The 16045-nt window shown below is 45.4% G+C and overlaps 1 long non-coding RNA gene across 1 annotated transcript in view; it reads left to right on the forward strand.

The window, feature by feature from the left end:
- Window positions 1-1895: 1895 nt before the first annotated feature.
- The window catches only part of LOC128324128 (uncharacterized), a 30812-nt gene continuing 16662 nt past the window's right edge, over window positions 1896-16045 (forward strand). The window contains exons 1-2 of the long non-coding RNA XR_008306657.1: window positions 1896-2001; window positions 9916-10074. This is a non-coding gene — a long non-coding RNA (uncharacterized LOC128324128). The remainder of the gene's footprint in view (window positions 2002-9915; window positions 10075-16045) is intronic.

Genomic DNA, 16045 nt, shown 5'->3' on the forward strand with positions numbered 1-16045 from the left:
TTCACACTGCCCCCCTCCCTCTCATTGGGTGCCACTCAGCTCAGGCTGTTAAGCACCACAACAATGCAATTGTTGGTCCTTCAGATCAAACCCTTGCTTCTTGCCTATCGCTGCCAGTGTGCTGCTGAAGGAGATTTCCTTGTGCTGTCGTGAATCCTCCAGCCAGTTCCATTGATCTAAATGTTGACTCCCTCCTGCTGCAGGTTTTGGGTATGTCTAGCTGCTCAATAGGTGTGGGACTGAGCTTGAACAATGCTACTGATGCACACATCCTAGGAACAGAGTTCAGGCTGAAATCTGCTAGGACTGAAAGTTGAGATGACTGAATACTATATGTGAGAAGCGCAGCACATAGCAGGCCTCTCTTAATAACTCAACTGTTGTTAATAATTCACGGGGGAAACAGTGCATAAAACATAGATTGGTGCATTTTTTAAAAAGCATAGAGGACTGACTTTGGTTACTGGTTCCATCTGGGCCTAGGACTGTTCAAGCCCCTGAGGCGCTCACACTGCTCCAGCCATTCACACAGGCTTCTGCTGCAATCGTCCCCCCACCCCAGTACTCTCTTATGGTTTTCGCATCTGGAGGCCTTTTGGGGTTGCCACAACAGAGGCCATTTGCATTTGGAAGGAGGCAGACGGATTCACCCAGAACGGTCTGATGGGTACATTACAGGCACTCACAAGTTACAAACATCTGACTTGCAAACATCTATACATACAAACAAAGCCGCATAACATGTGACATTAAAGAAACCCCCAACTTACAAATGCCAATTCACACATACAAACAGGTCACCGCTCTTGGGAACTATATACGTGCTGGTTACGAACATCTGACTTACCATTGAACTTTTGGAACACAACCTATTTGTAAGTTCCCAGATAGCTACAAAATTAGTAATTATGCTAATTCAGATGATACTTTCAACACATGATTAGATTCCTCTACACATATACAAATGATCATTCGAATTGAAAATATAATTTTTCTAAAGCAAAAGATAAAGTGTGCCGTCAAGTCACAGTATGAGATGATGCTTTTCAGCATCTTCCTATATAGTTTAGTTTAGTTTCATAGCTGCTGCCCAATATAGTACCAGCAGGGATTTGAACCGGCAACCTTCTGCTTGTTAGTCAAGCATTTCCCTGCTGCGCCACTTAAGGTGGCTCATATATTTTCTACCCAGGATTTAAAGACTAGATATAGAGACTGTTTACATGAGCAGCCCTACCTGCGCTTGCACAGCCCTACCTGGGTAGGGCCTATGCCGCATTAACCTATTAGCAAATGTAGCATTTGCTACAGGCCCCACGTTTTCAAGGGCCCCCCATGCCCGGCTTCCAACTGCCCCATCTCTCTACTTGGTGCCGCGGCATGACTTCTCTCCTCGTTGTTGTTGCCCAGCCATTTATCTCCCGAGTTGGCCGCCGCCGCTCAATTCCAATTGGCTGCTGCCTCCTTGCCCTGTTGGCCTTCACCCATGTGCTTCTCGTGGGGGCTGATGATAGGTGTGGGCAGCCTGCACGCACGCACTCGCTCCCTCTGTCCTCATGCCTACGGTGTGCAACCTTGTCACACCAAGCGACGCATGCATCACTTGCAATCACCTCTAATAGCCTCTCCCTCCAGCGCTTCTCTTTCGTGCGCGTGGTCTCGCCTCCCCACCTGACCCCTCTTTCCGCCTGCTCATCTTGTTGGGCTGGCTGGCTGCCACTTTATGCTCAGAGAGGAGCGTGTCTACCCACCACCACCCACCACCATTCCGGCAGGGTGCTTCAGTGCTGACTACTAACCCACCCACCCACCCCAACAAAACTAATCCGAGGAGCCCGAGCCAGGGCTGCCGGGCCAGGTGGGCACCACCTAATATTTTTTTATTCTTTCTTCTTGTTCTTGAAAACAATGTGCCCTCACCTAGAAGGCTGAGAACCTGCTGTGATGACTCAACGGTGAAGGCACTGTGTGCACAAAGCTCCTTTCCAGCAGGCTGCAGAGGTTTAACTATTTGGTTGTTGGGGGTTTATGGCTATAACAAGGAATGAATCTGGAAAAGGCAAGGAGAGAAACAGGTCCCAGATGATCCATGATGTGGGAAATAAAAGACATTTGAAACTGATACCTACATGTAAGTAATAGTCTTACTGAAGTGTCAGACATTTGTCGCAAGTAAATAATGTATGTTTTAATATTTATGTGCATTTTTTAAAAATATAGGGCCCCTTTACATCATATGCTTACTAGCTTAATCCGGCCCTTTTGTGGAGCTCCGGGATCAGGCCTGCCAGGTTGCCCATGTTTGTTACCCAGGCTTTTACTGGGGTAGAAGGGCGCAAGCATGCCCAATCATGTGCATGCTCAGGCTGCCTGCAGCTCAAGTGTGCACAAAGCTGGGCAAGAGTGCCCAGCAGCAGAGGAATCTCCCAATGCACTATGCTCCTGGCAGGGTGCATTGTGGGATGCTGAAGGACTTCCTCCTCTAGCTCCCAGCTCTGCCACTCGCCATGGCTCTGCTCATGCCGTGGCAAGAGGTAGAGCTGTAAGGGAAGGGCAATTGTGTGCAGGGACGTAAGTAGGAGCCTGCCTTCCTGCCTGCCCTCCCCAACAAGGTCATGTGCACAACCTCATAACGTTAAAATGTGTGTCACTGTCACATGATTAGATGATCATCTAGATTGCTGGTTTCTTATCCCCTGACCACTGAGTTCAAATTGTAAAAACAATAGAGCCCAGGATATGATCATTCACTCTCACCACTTTGGTCTGACAAATGACCCCCCCCTCCACACACACACACAGAGATATTAATTGTGTGTTTAAAAGTACCATCCAGGGGTGTAACTACCATTAGGCAAGGGGAGGCAGTTGTCTTGGGGCCCCACAGCCTCGAGGGGCCCCCCAGAGGCACATCACATGACTCCCCACCCGCCCATGTTGCACCCCCTATGAATTATGTTGAGTCTCTTGGAGATCAGAAGGAGCAGGGAGTAAAAAAACTAGATTGTGAAGTGTGTTTGTGTGTATATATCAGTGAGGGGCCCATTTTAAAATCTTGTCTCTGGGCCCCCTCCAACCTTGTTACGCCCCTGGTACCATCTGAACTGGCCCATTGTGTGGAGTGGGGTAGGATTCAAAGTGCAGCTATGCAGCATCCCAGCTGGGGGCAAGGTAAAATTCCTCAGCAAATGATGGCACTGAATGCTTGTAATTACTAGTCCATGAAGATCTGAGAAAGCAAATTGAGTCAACCTGCGTCAGCACCCAGTTCTTCTCTAGGAATTTAAAACAACTACACAAACATATTTTGCTTCAAAACTAGGTCTTCTTTGTGCTACAAGCTTATAAATGACTTGGCAAAGCAGGGACGTAGCAAGCTTGGAGTGGACCCTGGGACAAAAGTGAATATGGGTCACTGCCCCCACTCCCCGCTTCTCCTCCTCCATCCCCATGTCTTTACTGCAGAAGAAGTGTAAGAACATGGTGAAAAATGAAACATTCTTGGCAGGCCCTTTCTCTTATTCCTCTGCAAATAGTACCACACATTCCCCACAGAGAGAGACACTTTCACACATACATACTGCACATGTGCATTCTCCTGACTCAGAATTAGAAAGAAACATATTTTTAAAACATATGCTTACCACTTCTTAAACAAATTTGTTTGTTTGTTGAATTTCTCTACCACCTAACCCAGAGGTTCCAGGCAATTCACATGACTAAAACATGCTGTTCTAGTAAGAACTATTCAGCCTACTTTCCTTTCACTGACTCTACATCTGGACTAAATTTGGTGCAAATTGAGGTCCACAAGTTAGATCTCCTGCACCTTAAATGTTCATATGTCTGCCATCTTGGACCAGGGTGGATGTCATCATTACAAACTGCCCCATTGAGGTGTCCCTGTGTGTCACTCACTACAGCTGTTCCAAATTTGGTTCAAATTGGTAAGACAGTCCTCAAGTTAGTGCACTTGAGCCTCAAAAGTTTCTGCATCCGACAGCTTTGATTGGGTTGGGTGACATCATCACAAATCACACCATTGGAGCATCCCTATGTGTCCATTCAGCTGTAGCAAATTTGGTTCAAATCAGTTAGACTTTCCACAAGTTAGTGCACTTGAGCCTCAAATGTTTATGTGTACGCCATCTTGAATTAGGGTGGATGTCATTGTCACAATCTTCACCATTGAGGTGTCCCTATGTGTCCCTACAGCTGTAGCAAATTTGGTTCAAATCAGTTAAGCGGTTCATAAGTTATCTCACTTGCACTTCAAAAGTTTATGGTTCCACCATCTTGAATCAGGGTGGATAACATCATCACAAGCTACACCACTGAGGTGTCCCTGTGTGTCACTCACTACAACTGTACCTAATTTGGTTCAAATCGGTTAGACAGTCCACAAGTTAGCCCATTTGTGCCTCAAAGGTTCACACATCGATCATCATGGATTGAGGTAGATGGCATCATCACAAACTATGCCATTGAGGTGTACCTATGTGTCCCTACAGCTGCAGCAAATTTGGTTCAAATCCATTAAGCGGTTCACAAACTAGCCCACTTGCGCCTCAAATGTTTACATGTCCACTACCTTGAATTGGTGTGGATGACATCATCACAAATTATGCCACTGAGGTGTCCCTGTGTGTCACTCACTGCAACTGCACCTAATTTGGTTTAAATTGGTTAGACAGTCCACAGATTAGCTGGCTTGCACCTCAGACATTCATGCGGCTCCCAACTTGAATTGGAGTGGATGATATCATCATACACCATGCCATTTGGGTATCCCTATGTGTCCCTACAGCTGTAGCAAATTTGGTTCAAATCGGTTAGGTGGTTCACCAGTTAGCCCACTTGTGCCTCAAAGGTTTACATGTCCGCCATCTTGGATCAGGGTGAATGGCATCATCACAAACTACACCATTTACGTGTCTCTATGTGTCCCTACAACTGTACCTGATTTGGTTCATATTGGTCCAGGCATTGCAAAGTTGATAGTGGAGGGATACACAGACACACAAATGGACACATGGACACACACACACACACACACACACAGAATGTTGGGTGCTCCCATAAGCCTACTGGAAAGTAGGCTAACAAGATAATTAATCTATTAAAGGAACAGATTTAGTTGTCGTATCAACCAAAGTTGATAGAAAGCACTCCTGGCCATAGACTCAACCTGAGAAACCAGGGTCTCCCAAACTATGTATCTGTTCCTTTAGGGGAACCTGGCCTATCCAGAGCAGGAAGTTCTATCACATCCCTTGAATTAAAACCCCCTTACCATGAGTACTTCCAGCTTCAATGTATTATCCTTCATCCAGCCCATTACAACTTGCAGGCAGGTATTTAGGGGGGCTATGCCATTTCCTGATGATGATGTCATGGAGCCCCTGGTGGCGCAGTGGTAAAACTGCCGCCCTGTAACCAGAAGGTTACAAGTTCGATCCTGACCAGGGGCTCAAGGTTGACTCAGCCTTCCATCCTTCCGAGGTCGGTAAAATGAGTACCCAGAATGTTGGGGGGCAATATGCTAAAATCATTGTAAACCGCTTAGAGAGCTCCAGCTATAGAGCGGTATATAAATGTAAGTGCTATTGCTATGGAGAAATAGATTTGAGTGCCATCAGCATAACACGCTGCTCCAAATCTCTTTACGATCTCACTTAGCAGTTTGATGTAGATGTTAAAGAGTATCAGATATAGGATGGAGCCCTAAGGACATCAACCAACAGCTCTCATTTCACAACAACTATTCTCAAGCGACACCATCTGGAATGGAACCACTGCAAGGGGGTAGCACCTATTCCCAAATCCCCCAAATGTTCTAGAAGGATACCATGGTCGATGGTATTGAAAGCTGCAGAAAGATCCAAAAGAACTAACACACTCCCTCTATTAATTCCTTGGTAGAGATCATCCATCAGGCTGACCAAGGCTGTTTCCACCCCATAGCCTGTCTGAAAGACAGTTTGAAATCAGTATCTTCCATAACTACCTGGAGTTGATCAGCTGCCACCCTATCGATCACCTTACCCAAATAAGAGATGTTAAAGACTAGCCTATAATTATCCATCACCAAGGGCTCTAGGGCAGGCTTCTTAAATAAGGATCTCACAGTTGCCTCATTCAAACATGGAGGCATCCTGCTCTCCCTCAGTGAGGCATTTATGATGTTTACTAGGCCACCTTGAAGAGCCTCCCTACTATTTGATGTAAACCATATTGGGCATGGATCCAGAGAATAGGTGGTAGGCTGTCCAACGAGCTTATCCACACCTTCGGGAGTCACAAATTGAAACTGATCCCATTTAATCAAACTAAAGGAGTTACTGGGCAGGCCTGCAATTGACCTCACCATAACCATGGAGTCCACATCGGCTCAAATGCAAGAGCTTTTATCCACCAAAAAGGTTAGTAAAAGCATCTCAGTGGAATGATGAAGATGCCAAATTCAAGTTCAGAGAGCAGGAAACCTCAGTCAATCCCTTCACAACTCTGAACATCTCCACTGGATACAAACTTGCTGACATAATACGTGCAGAACAGAATTGCTTCTTTGCTACATGCATTGCCACAGATTTGTGTAAGCCTTCAAATGAGCTTTCTGTCATGTCTTGTTGGATTTGAGTAGGACCCCCTGCCCTCCACTTACACTCCAGTCTTCTCCCTTGCCACTTCAGTTCCGATAACTCTTCCTACCCAAATACCTACCACTTCCTCAAGAGGGCTTGTCTGTTTTGAAGCCAAGATGAGTTATCTGATCAAGAGCCAACAGCGTCCCAGTGAGTTGGGGAGGTGGGAGTGGAGCTGCTTCCTGCTGGTGGGGCCCCCTCCTTTAGGGGCCTAGGGACATTTCCCCCACTACTGTTCAATTATAGCTATACCCTTCCAGCAAAGGTTTTCTGTTAGGCTATACAGCTCAGTCACTGCCAGAAGCATAGAATGGTTCTTTCTCCTTTCACATAAATTCTGGCCCATTAAAAAAGCTGTCTGACATTCCCCTTGCCTTGGGAGCATTTTCCATACTTTGCCATACCTTCATGCATCTGATGGACCCTAATCCATGGAAGTTAATGCTGCCATACCTTCGTTAGTCTAAGGTGTCACAAGCTTCTTTGATTTGAGCTAGCATGGCTATCACTCTGGAATTTTTAAGTTAAAGTTAGTGTCATCTTCTTTTTCCTGCACATTCAGCACAATCAGCTGCCTTGAATGAACTGATGCACTGTGTGTTTGCATTCTCCGTTCTCTGCAAAATTTCTAGCATCACTAGAAAATACCAGAGAACAGGCAGTCCTTTAATCCAAACACCTCCTAAACAAATTAGTTCCCACAATGCAGATTAGCATGTAAACTACAAGTTCAACCAGCAAGTATAAAGCCAGAAGATTCTGCAGATAAAAGAAGAATCTTCTTTTAGGGGAAGCAAATATCCTCCCCCAAACTCACTACCAGTCAAAATGGTCTTGGTGGACATGCCTTCGAAGCCTCAGATACTGCATCCACTAAAGTCTCTCATATATTGGATCATTGGTTATTGGGTCCGGTATAATTCCAAGAAGCCTTGGAGGGATTTAATGTTGGCTTTGCCGGTGATCCTGTTGATGCCCTGGTTGAGAATTGGAACAACTTGCTCACCAGGGCAGTAGACACGATTGCTTCTAAGCGTCCCCTCCGACCTGCTTCAAAACTGGCCCCTTGGTATACAGAAGATCTACGGGGGCTGAAGCGGCAAGGTAGGCGACTGGAGCGCAAGTGGAGAAAGACTCAACGCAAATCCGACAGATTACGACGAAGAGCACATTTAAAGATCTATGCTCAGGCGATACAAAGAAGCAGTTCTTTTCTGCCCGTATTGCCTCTGCAAGTTCACGTCCAGCGGAGTTGTGAGGGGTTGTGAGGTTGTGAGGGGACTAGTATCTGCCCCCCATCCCTTGAACCAGAATTTGGAGTCATCAGTTACCCGCTGTGATGTGTTTAAAGAATTTTTCGCAGATAAAATCTCTCGGATTCAGGCTGACTTAGATGGAGACTCCACAATTGATTTGATGTCTGAACTGGAGGTGTCCGACAACTCCTCTTATGTGACTCGACTGGATCGGTTTCAGTTTGTGACTCCTGAGGATGTGGACAAGCTGCTTGGAGCAGTGAGGCCTACCACTTGCTCTCTTGACCCTTGTCCAACATGGCTTGTTCTATCTAGCAGGGAGGCTGTTGTAGGCAGCCTGGTGGAAATCATAAATGCCTCTCTGAGGAAGGGCAGGATGCCTCCTTGTCTTAAGGAGGCAATCATTAGACCTCTTCTAAAGAAGCCTGCGTTAGATCCCTCAGAGTTGAGCAATTATAGGCCTGTTTCCAACCTCCCATGGTTGGGCAAGGTAATTGAGAGGGTGGTGGCCTCTCAGCTCCAGGTGGTCTTGCAGGAAACTGATTATCTAGACCCATTTCAAACTGGTTTTCAGGCAGGCTATGGGGTAGAGACTGCCTTGGTCGGCCTGATGGATGATCTCCAATTGGGAATTGACAGAGGAAGTGTGACTCTGTTGGTCCTTTTGGCTCTCTCGGCGACTTTCAATACTATTGACCATAGTATGCTTCTGGAACATCTGAGGGTGTTGGGGGTGGGAGGCACTGTTTTACAGTGGTTCCGCTCCTACCTCTCGGACAGGTTCCAGATGGTGTTGATTGGAGATTGTTTCTCTTTGAAATCTGAGCTTAAGTACGGTGTCCCTCAAGACTCCGTACTCTCTCCAATGCTTTTTAAGATCTACATGAAACCGCTGGGAGAGATCATCAGGGGATTTGGAGCTGGGTGTTACCAGTATGATCTGGATGACACCCAGATCTACTTCTCCATGTCAACTTCTTCAGGAGCTGGCATATCCTCCCTAAATGCCTGTCTGGAAGCGGTAATGGGGTTGGATGAGGGAGAATAAACGGAAGCTGAATCCAGATAAGACGGAGGTACTTATTGTGCGGGGTCAGAACTCTAGAGATTATTTTGATCTACCTGTTCTAGATGGGGTCACACTTCCCCAAAAAGAACAGGTTCGCAGTTTGGGAGTACTTCTGGATTCACACCTCTCCCTGGTTTCTCAAGTTGAGGCAGTGGCCAAGGGTGCTTTCTATCAGCTCCTGCTGATACACCAGCTGCGCCCGTTTCTCGAGATCAATGACCTCAAAACAGTGGTACATTGTTAGTTGTTAACCTCCAGACTTGAATTCTGTAATGCGCTCTACGTGGGGCTGCCTTTGTACACAGTCCGGAAACTTCAGTTGGTTCAGAATGCGGCAGCCAGGTTGGTCTCTGGGTCATCTCGGAGATACCACATTACACCTCTGCTGTTGGAGTTACAGTAGTACTGATAGGTTTCCAGGCAAAATACAAAGTGCTAGTTATAACTTATAAAGCCCTAAATGGCTTAGGTCCTGGGTATTTGAGAGAACATCTTCTTCACTTTGAGCCCCACCGTCCATTGCAGTTGTCTCTGGAGGCCCGTCTCCAGTTGCTGCCAGTTCGTCTGGTGGCCACATGGAGATGGGCCTTCTTGGTTGCTGCCCCGGGACTATGGAATGCGCTCCCTATTGACATACGATCCTCCCCAACTCTGACAATTTTTAAAAAATATTTTAAAACTCATCTTTTTACTCAGGCTTTTTCAGCCTCTTAATAATCCATAGGTTTTTAATTCTGTGATTGATTTTTACATTGTTAGTTTTTAATTGTTAGTTTTTAATTGTTTTTATGTGTTTTTATATGTGTTTTGACTCTTTTATAATTGTGAACCACCCAGAGACACGTGTGTGGGGCGGTATAGAAGTGTAATAAATAAAATAAATAAATAATAAATACAATAAAAGAGGATTTATTTGGATATTTCTGCTTCTGGTCCTTTCTTACAGCCCCAGTAAAGATCTATGCTGGCCACACTTTTCAGCAAAAACACAACAATGTAGTAGAAAGCTGTGGAATACAGATCCCCTCTGATATTGTATGAGGAGGAAACAAAAACATCACTCTTACACAGATTTTAGCAAGCAGCATTAATTCTGCCAAGAAAGGTAAGGAAAAATCTAAACTGAAATAGTTAGATACTTTATCTTTAGTTTGTTTTATTTTATCTTACCTTTTACCTTTCCCCCTAGGAGCACCAGGTGGTATAAGTAGTCTTCCTCTCTCAGAGTTTACCTCACAACAACCCTGTGAGGCAGGTCAGGCTTAGCCCACTCTCCCCACAGACAAGCAATCACTCATTGCTGGATGCCCGGATCGGCCGCCCACATGACTACTGGCTCTGTCACGGAGCCAGTAGGGGCTGCAGGGATCAGGGGCCGCCTGGCCCCCGGAAGTCCCAGGATGCCCCACGCATGTGACCGAGACCCCCTGAGACTGGGAGGTTTGTTATAGCCTCCCAGCAGGGGTCTCTTCATGAGTCGCCAAAGCGCTGAGCTGCGCCATAGCGACTCGTGATCAGGAAAACAGGGTTAGCAGAGCGCTCACTCCGCTAACCCCATTTAAGGGGAGGGCTTCTTTGGTGGACCAGAGATCCACTGGGCTCGCCCATGAGCCCGGTGGTTCTCATGATGGGGGAAAACCGCATTTGAGAATGGCCTCAACGACGGGCCCAGGGAAACCCAGTGAGCTTCATGGTTGGATGGGGATTTGATCCCAGATCTCCCCACTCCTAGGCCAACGACTGCTTTTCTCTCCCCTGTCCTCCGCTCTCCATCCGCCACCGCTGGCACTTTCCTCCCCCTCTCCTCCTCAGTCCTCACTTCAGAACTCTCGCAGCGTGTCACGAGAGTTCTGCCGCCAAATCTTGGGCACGCATGTCCCAAGAGAATTAAATATATAGATACTATGCCTTTTGATCGAATGTCCTTATTTCCCAACCTGATAAAGTTCCCTTCAAATACCAAAATTTCAGAGAAAACAGAAATACTGCAAGTTAAAACTATTTGGGTGTGGAATATTGTTACATTTAATCACCTTAATTGCTCCATGGGCTTCTTGTATAGAAACCAATGTGTTCTGCTCATTTGTTAGCAGGAGAATGTTAGTTAAAGAACTGTGTTATTTCCTACCTATTTTTGGACCTTTTGATCTCTGTGCATTCACTTTAAATATGTATAGCCTCCCTTTCCATAAGCTCAGTGCTGCTTATAAAATCTAAATCATAGTAAAACAATAACAGCAACTCACTAAAATGATGACCAATTGATATTAAAATAACTGCTTATTAACTTAATACATTTGACTTGTTTCAATGGCTCTTCTTGACAGAGTTTTGTCCCCGCACACCGCACAACTTTGCGTTCATGCATAGACATTTCCCCAAACACGACAATGGACCATGTGAAAGGGTTCTGAGATTAGTGCATTCCTCCCTTATACCCAGCCAGTCCTCCCTCTCTACTTGGTGCAGGCTCAGAGCTTGAGTAACTTGTATCCAGGCAAGAGGAAGAGCTGGATAGAGTCAGGAGAGGAATGCACAGATCTCCTGCTTCCCATAATGGCCCAACATGATGCTTGTGGGTACACATGTGCTGAGAGAGGAGTTGAAAAACAAGACTTTATTGAGCTCCATGAAAATGCATTCACACACAGGCGCTGTGCCCTTGTGGGACTGGATCATACCCTATATTTCTTATTAGTACCCAGTCCTTGATCTACTTTGTCTTGGGAAAGCTAGGGCTGAATCTAGAGTAAGGTTGCTGAACTTCTGCCTTCCATCTGTTTTTGGACTACAACTCCCAGCCACAATGGCCAGTAGTCAAGGATTATGGGAGTTGTAGGCCAACATCTGCAGGAGGGCTGAAGTTGAGCAGCCCCGATCTAGAGAGAGCATCTAACAGTGGCTATAATGAGAATGGGAGTAAGATAATCTTGGAGAAGCTGCTGCCAGTCTGTGTAGACAGTACTGAGCTAGATGGACCTATGGTCTGACTCAGTATATGGCAGCTTCCTACATTTCTATGTTCCTATAATCCCCCATTGTCATACATCTTCTTCTTCTTCTACTACTACTACTACTACTACTAATACCTGGCAGAGAGATCCAGTGGGTTTCCTAGCTAATATGTCATAATTAATATTAGAAATATTAGTTACTATAAGTTATGCAAATTAACACAAAATGAATGAATGAATGTGAATGTGAACACACACACAGAGAGAGAGAGAGAGAGAGAGAGAGAGAGAGAAAAGGCCTTTGACAATTTGGAATGGTCATTTTTGTTTGAAGCTATCACTCCCCTGGCATGTGTTATTTTTGTTGGGAAACAGCTGGGTTGCCAGGCTTGTGGTGCCACCGGGACGCCATCCATGTGCTTGTGCAAATACTTCTTCATCACTTGATTTGTGGAGACCCTCTACAAAGTGCCCATCCCCTTTTTCTTCAGATTGCCAAAGGGAGGAACATGGGACACCGTGCAAAGCAGGCATCCCCCAATATGGCTTTCCCCTTTTACAAGCTTTGAAGCTTGGGACACAGCTATGTGGCATCCCTGTTGGGGGGAATGGCTGAAGGAATGCTGAGGCAGCCATGGCGGGGGGGGGGGTATGGCAAGTGCTTGGAGAGTTGGCCAGTAAGGAGCGTGGCAGGCATACACCTGCCATGTTTCTGGGCTACCCTCTCTATGGTTTGGGTAGCAGCCACAGCACAAAACCCAGGCGAAGGTAGTGGCAGAATTTGGACATGTGGCCAGCATTAAATCTCAGACTGGAGAAGTGAAACTCAGTACAAACCGAAGGTTCAGATTAAGGTTTTTCTCAAAATCCTGGGGTCACTTTTGTGACAAAACCGTGGTTTCACACATTCAGACAACCATTCCATCAGACATGCAACCTCTGCCCCCTTCGCCTCCAGTTTGGCATTAAGTGTGAAGGTGACCAGTGTGAGCTTAAATTGCTGTTGTTTGGGTATGTTTTGGAAATATTTAGCTCCAGGTCGTGTTGTTTATTTTAAAAACAAACCACACCAGATTATTTGACACTAATAATCCCCTATTGTTGTGGATTTTGCCACACAAAACATTAAATACTGATCATTACAGAGACAGAGAGGGTAATCTGAGACCCTTTCTCCTAACTTCTTTAAGGCTCTAAAGTTAGATTAATATAATCCTGCAAGCACACAAGCTGCTTAAATCTCACAGAAGTCAATAGGAGATAAGCAGACAAGCTGTGTGCAGGACTGCACCTTGGTTATGTAAAGACATGAATGGTTTAATTATGAAATGTCTTAATTTGTTTTTAAGGTGCTCTATAAATAAAGTTTTTATTGAACTAAAATTCTCCTCCCCTGATTAATGCGGAGAGAGTGTCCAAACCTTTCTCCCCAGCTGCAAGAATTATAGCGCCAGTGGAGATGGCAAGCGTTCTAAAGTTTTAAAGACGGGTCAAGGCTGCCGCAGTACGTTTCTGCCAAATAATTCTTCTATATTCCAGAGCATAGGTGGCATTAGTAATGGTGCCTGCTTTCAGGAATCAGTTCTTCCAACAACCCCAGAAGCAGTTTTTTTACCCCCATATTTTAGGTAGAGGAGCTAGCAAGAGAGGGGGATTTCTTTAAGTCTCAGTACATGGCTTTGCTAACTGGGAACATACAGTCTAGAATTAAATCAGTTCCCTCACTGTCTGGTCCTCCTCCCTCTGCTCTGTATCTGGAAGAGGCTGATCTGTTAAGACAGAGAGGCCAAGAAGTTTTCTTCCATAGATCTCAAAAAGTGGTGAAGTCTATTTGGTAGGAGGTACTCCCACAAGTATCCTGAACCCAGAGCATGAAGGACTTTAAAGACAGGTATCAACACTTTGAATTTAGCCCCCCAAACAAGTTGGCAACCAGTAGAGTTCACTTAGAAATGGTGTTATGTGCTCTGTGCAGCCCACATTCTGCTACATTTTGGACCAATTGAAGCTTTTGAAATGCCCTTAAGGGAAGCCCCACAAAGAGTACATTACAGTAGTCAAGTTAAAAGGTTACCAAGGCATGTACCTCATTGTTCAGATCCCACTTTGTAGAAAAGAATACAGCTGGTAAATTAGATGAAGCTGACAGCATGTGCTCCTGGCCGTAACCTGGCCATCCAGTAGCTTAAGCATCTTTCACGAGGCAAATTGCCTGGGTCTTTGTGTATCCACTCTTTCAGTCGATATAGAACCATTCCTCTTCTTGGTTCAAGGTGGAAATTAATCAGTTTTCAAACTTGTATCACAATCACAATCTATTACCACTGGATAAATTGCAGCAGTTTTCCTCAGAGATTTCCTTTCCTTGGCATGATGAAAAAGATGATTTATTTCATTTGCAAGTCACTTGAAAGTTGACAGCATTTGAAAAGCTAATCCAAGAACTGAATGCAGTAAACCATGGTCTTGCCTAACAGATTTATCAGACGCTACTTAAAGATGATGTACCTAAATGGTGCAGTGGGGAAATGACTTGACTAGCAAGCCAGAGGTTGCCAGTTTGAATCCCTGTTGGTATGTTTCCTACCTATATTGGGTAGCAGCGATATAGGAAGATGCTGAAAGGCATCATCTCATACTGCACAGGAGGTGGTAATGGTAAACCCCTCCTGTATTCTACCAAAGACAACCACAGGGCTCTGTAGGCGCAAGGAGTCAACACCGACTCAGTGGCACACTTTACCTTTACTTAAAGATGAGATGGATCATAAAACACCTTATGTGAAGATGTGGGAGAAATGCTTAGAACTTGCAATCACAATAGGGGAATGGAAAACAGTATGGTCAGGAACCCTTGACCATTGTTATGTGTAACTATAAAGGTCTTTAAAATATATTAATGTTTTGGTACTGAACTCCAACTATAGTAGAGCATGTATATGACTCAAGAGATAGATTCTGCTGAGAAGGATGTTTAGAGAAAGGAACCTATTTACATCTCTGGTGGACTTATGCCAAAATGCAGCAATTTTGGGCAATGATCAGAGTGAACATTTAAAAAATTACAAAATAGGAGTTGCAGTATAATCCATTAACAAAGCTACTGGGGTGGGGTACATTAATGATGAGGACACAAGATGTCTCCATAAGAAGTTAAGTCTGTGTAGACAATACTGAGCTAGATGGACCTATGGTCTGACTCAGTATATGGCAGCTTCCTATGTTCCTATGTCATAACTAACTTAGTCTGAATCCTGCCTACTGGGTGTTGAGGCATGACTAAGGAGAGGCTTTCTACTGCTTTCCCAACCACAAGCATTATCCCTCCCCTTCTCCCCATTATGCCAAAAAAGGAGGGAGGCACTTGAGGGTGCAATGGTTGTCGGGAAAAGAGCAGAGAAATCTTGAGCACTGGTTTCCTATCTCCTGGAGCTTTCCCAGACAGCAGGCTTTACTGAGGGTTTTCTGTGAGGCTTTACTGTGTGTTTGAAGTCCCCCCCCCAAAAAAAAATGACACAAAAAGTGGATTTAAAAACCACTTTTTACCACTATTAATAGGGCTACTACACTCTAATGTGCAATGAAAAACCCAAATGGTGTGTGAAGTACTCCCCAAGAGCTCACAGGGACTTTGGGGTAAATCTGGCCGATATGTGAATGCACCCCTTCCATGCCAGAGGAAATGCGAACTAAAAGCCTTGTGTGAAAAACTTCCTGCTCGGAGCACCCGTCCTTTTATCTGCACAGCTTCCACAAATCACAAACTGGCCTCGCTGCTCCCATTCCCCACCCCCTCCTCCCTGACAAGTTGTTTCCGTTGGTGTTGTTTACCCCAAAGCCCTTCCCCTACACACACACACACACACACACACACACACACACACACACACCACACACACACACACACACACACACACACACTCTTGTAGGCCCCAGTGCACAGCACAGATGGCTGCAGAAATGTCACGCTATGCACAGCCTCCTGCAGAAGGGCAACATTGGCTGGTAAGTGATTATGCACCAACCACAGAAACTCGCATAGGGAATTTTCGCAAGGAGAGCACCAGGGAAAGGTGAAATCAGTGAAGCCGAGGGTGGCAGTGATAAACCTCTCAGAACGCC

This window comes from Hemicordylus capensis, chromosome 4, assembly GCF_027244095.1.
Source record: "Hemicordylus capensis ecotype Gifberg chromosome 4, rHemCap1.1.pri, whole genome shotgun sequence".
NCBI classification, from domain to species: domain Eukaryota; kingdom Metazoa; phylum Chordata; class Lepidosauria; order Squamata; family Cordylidae; genus Hemicordylus; species Hemicordylus capensis.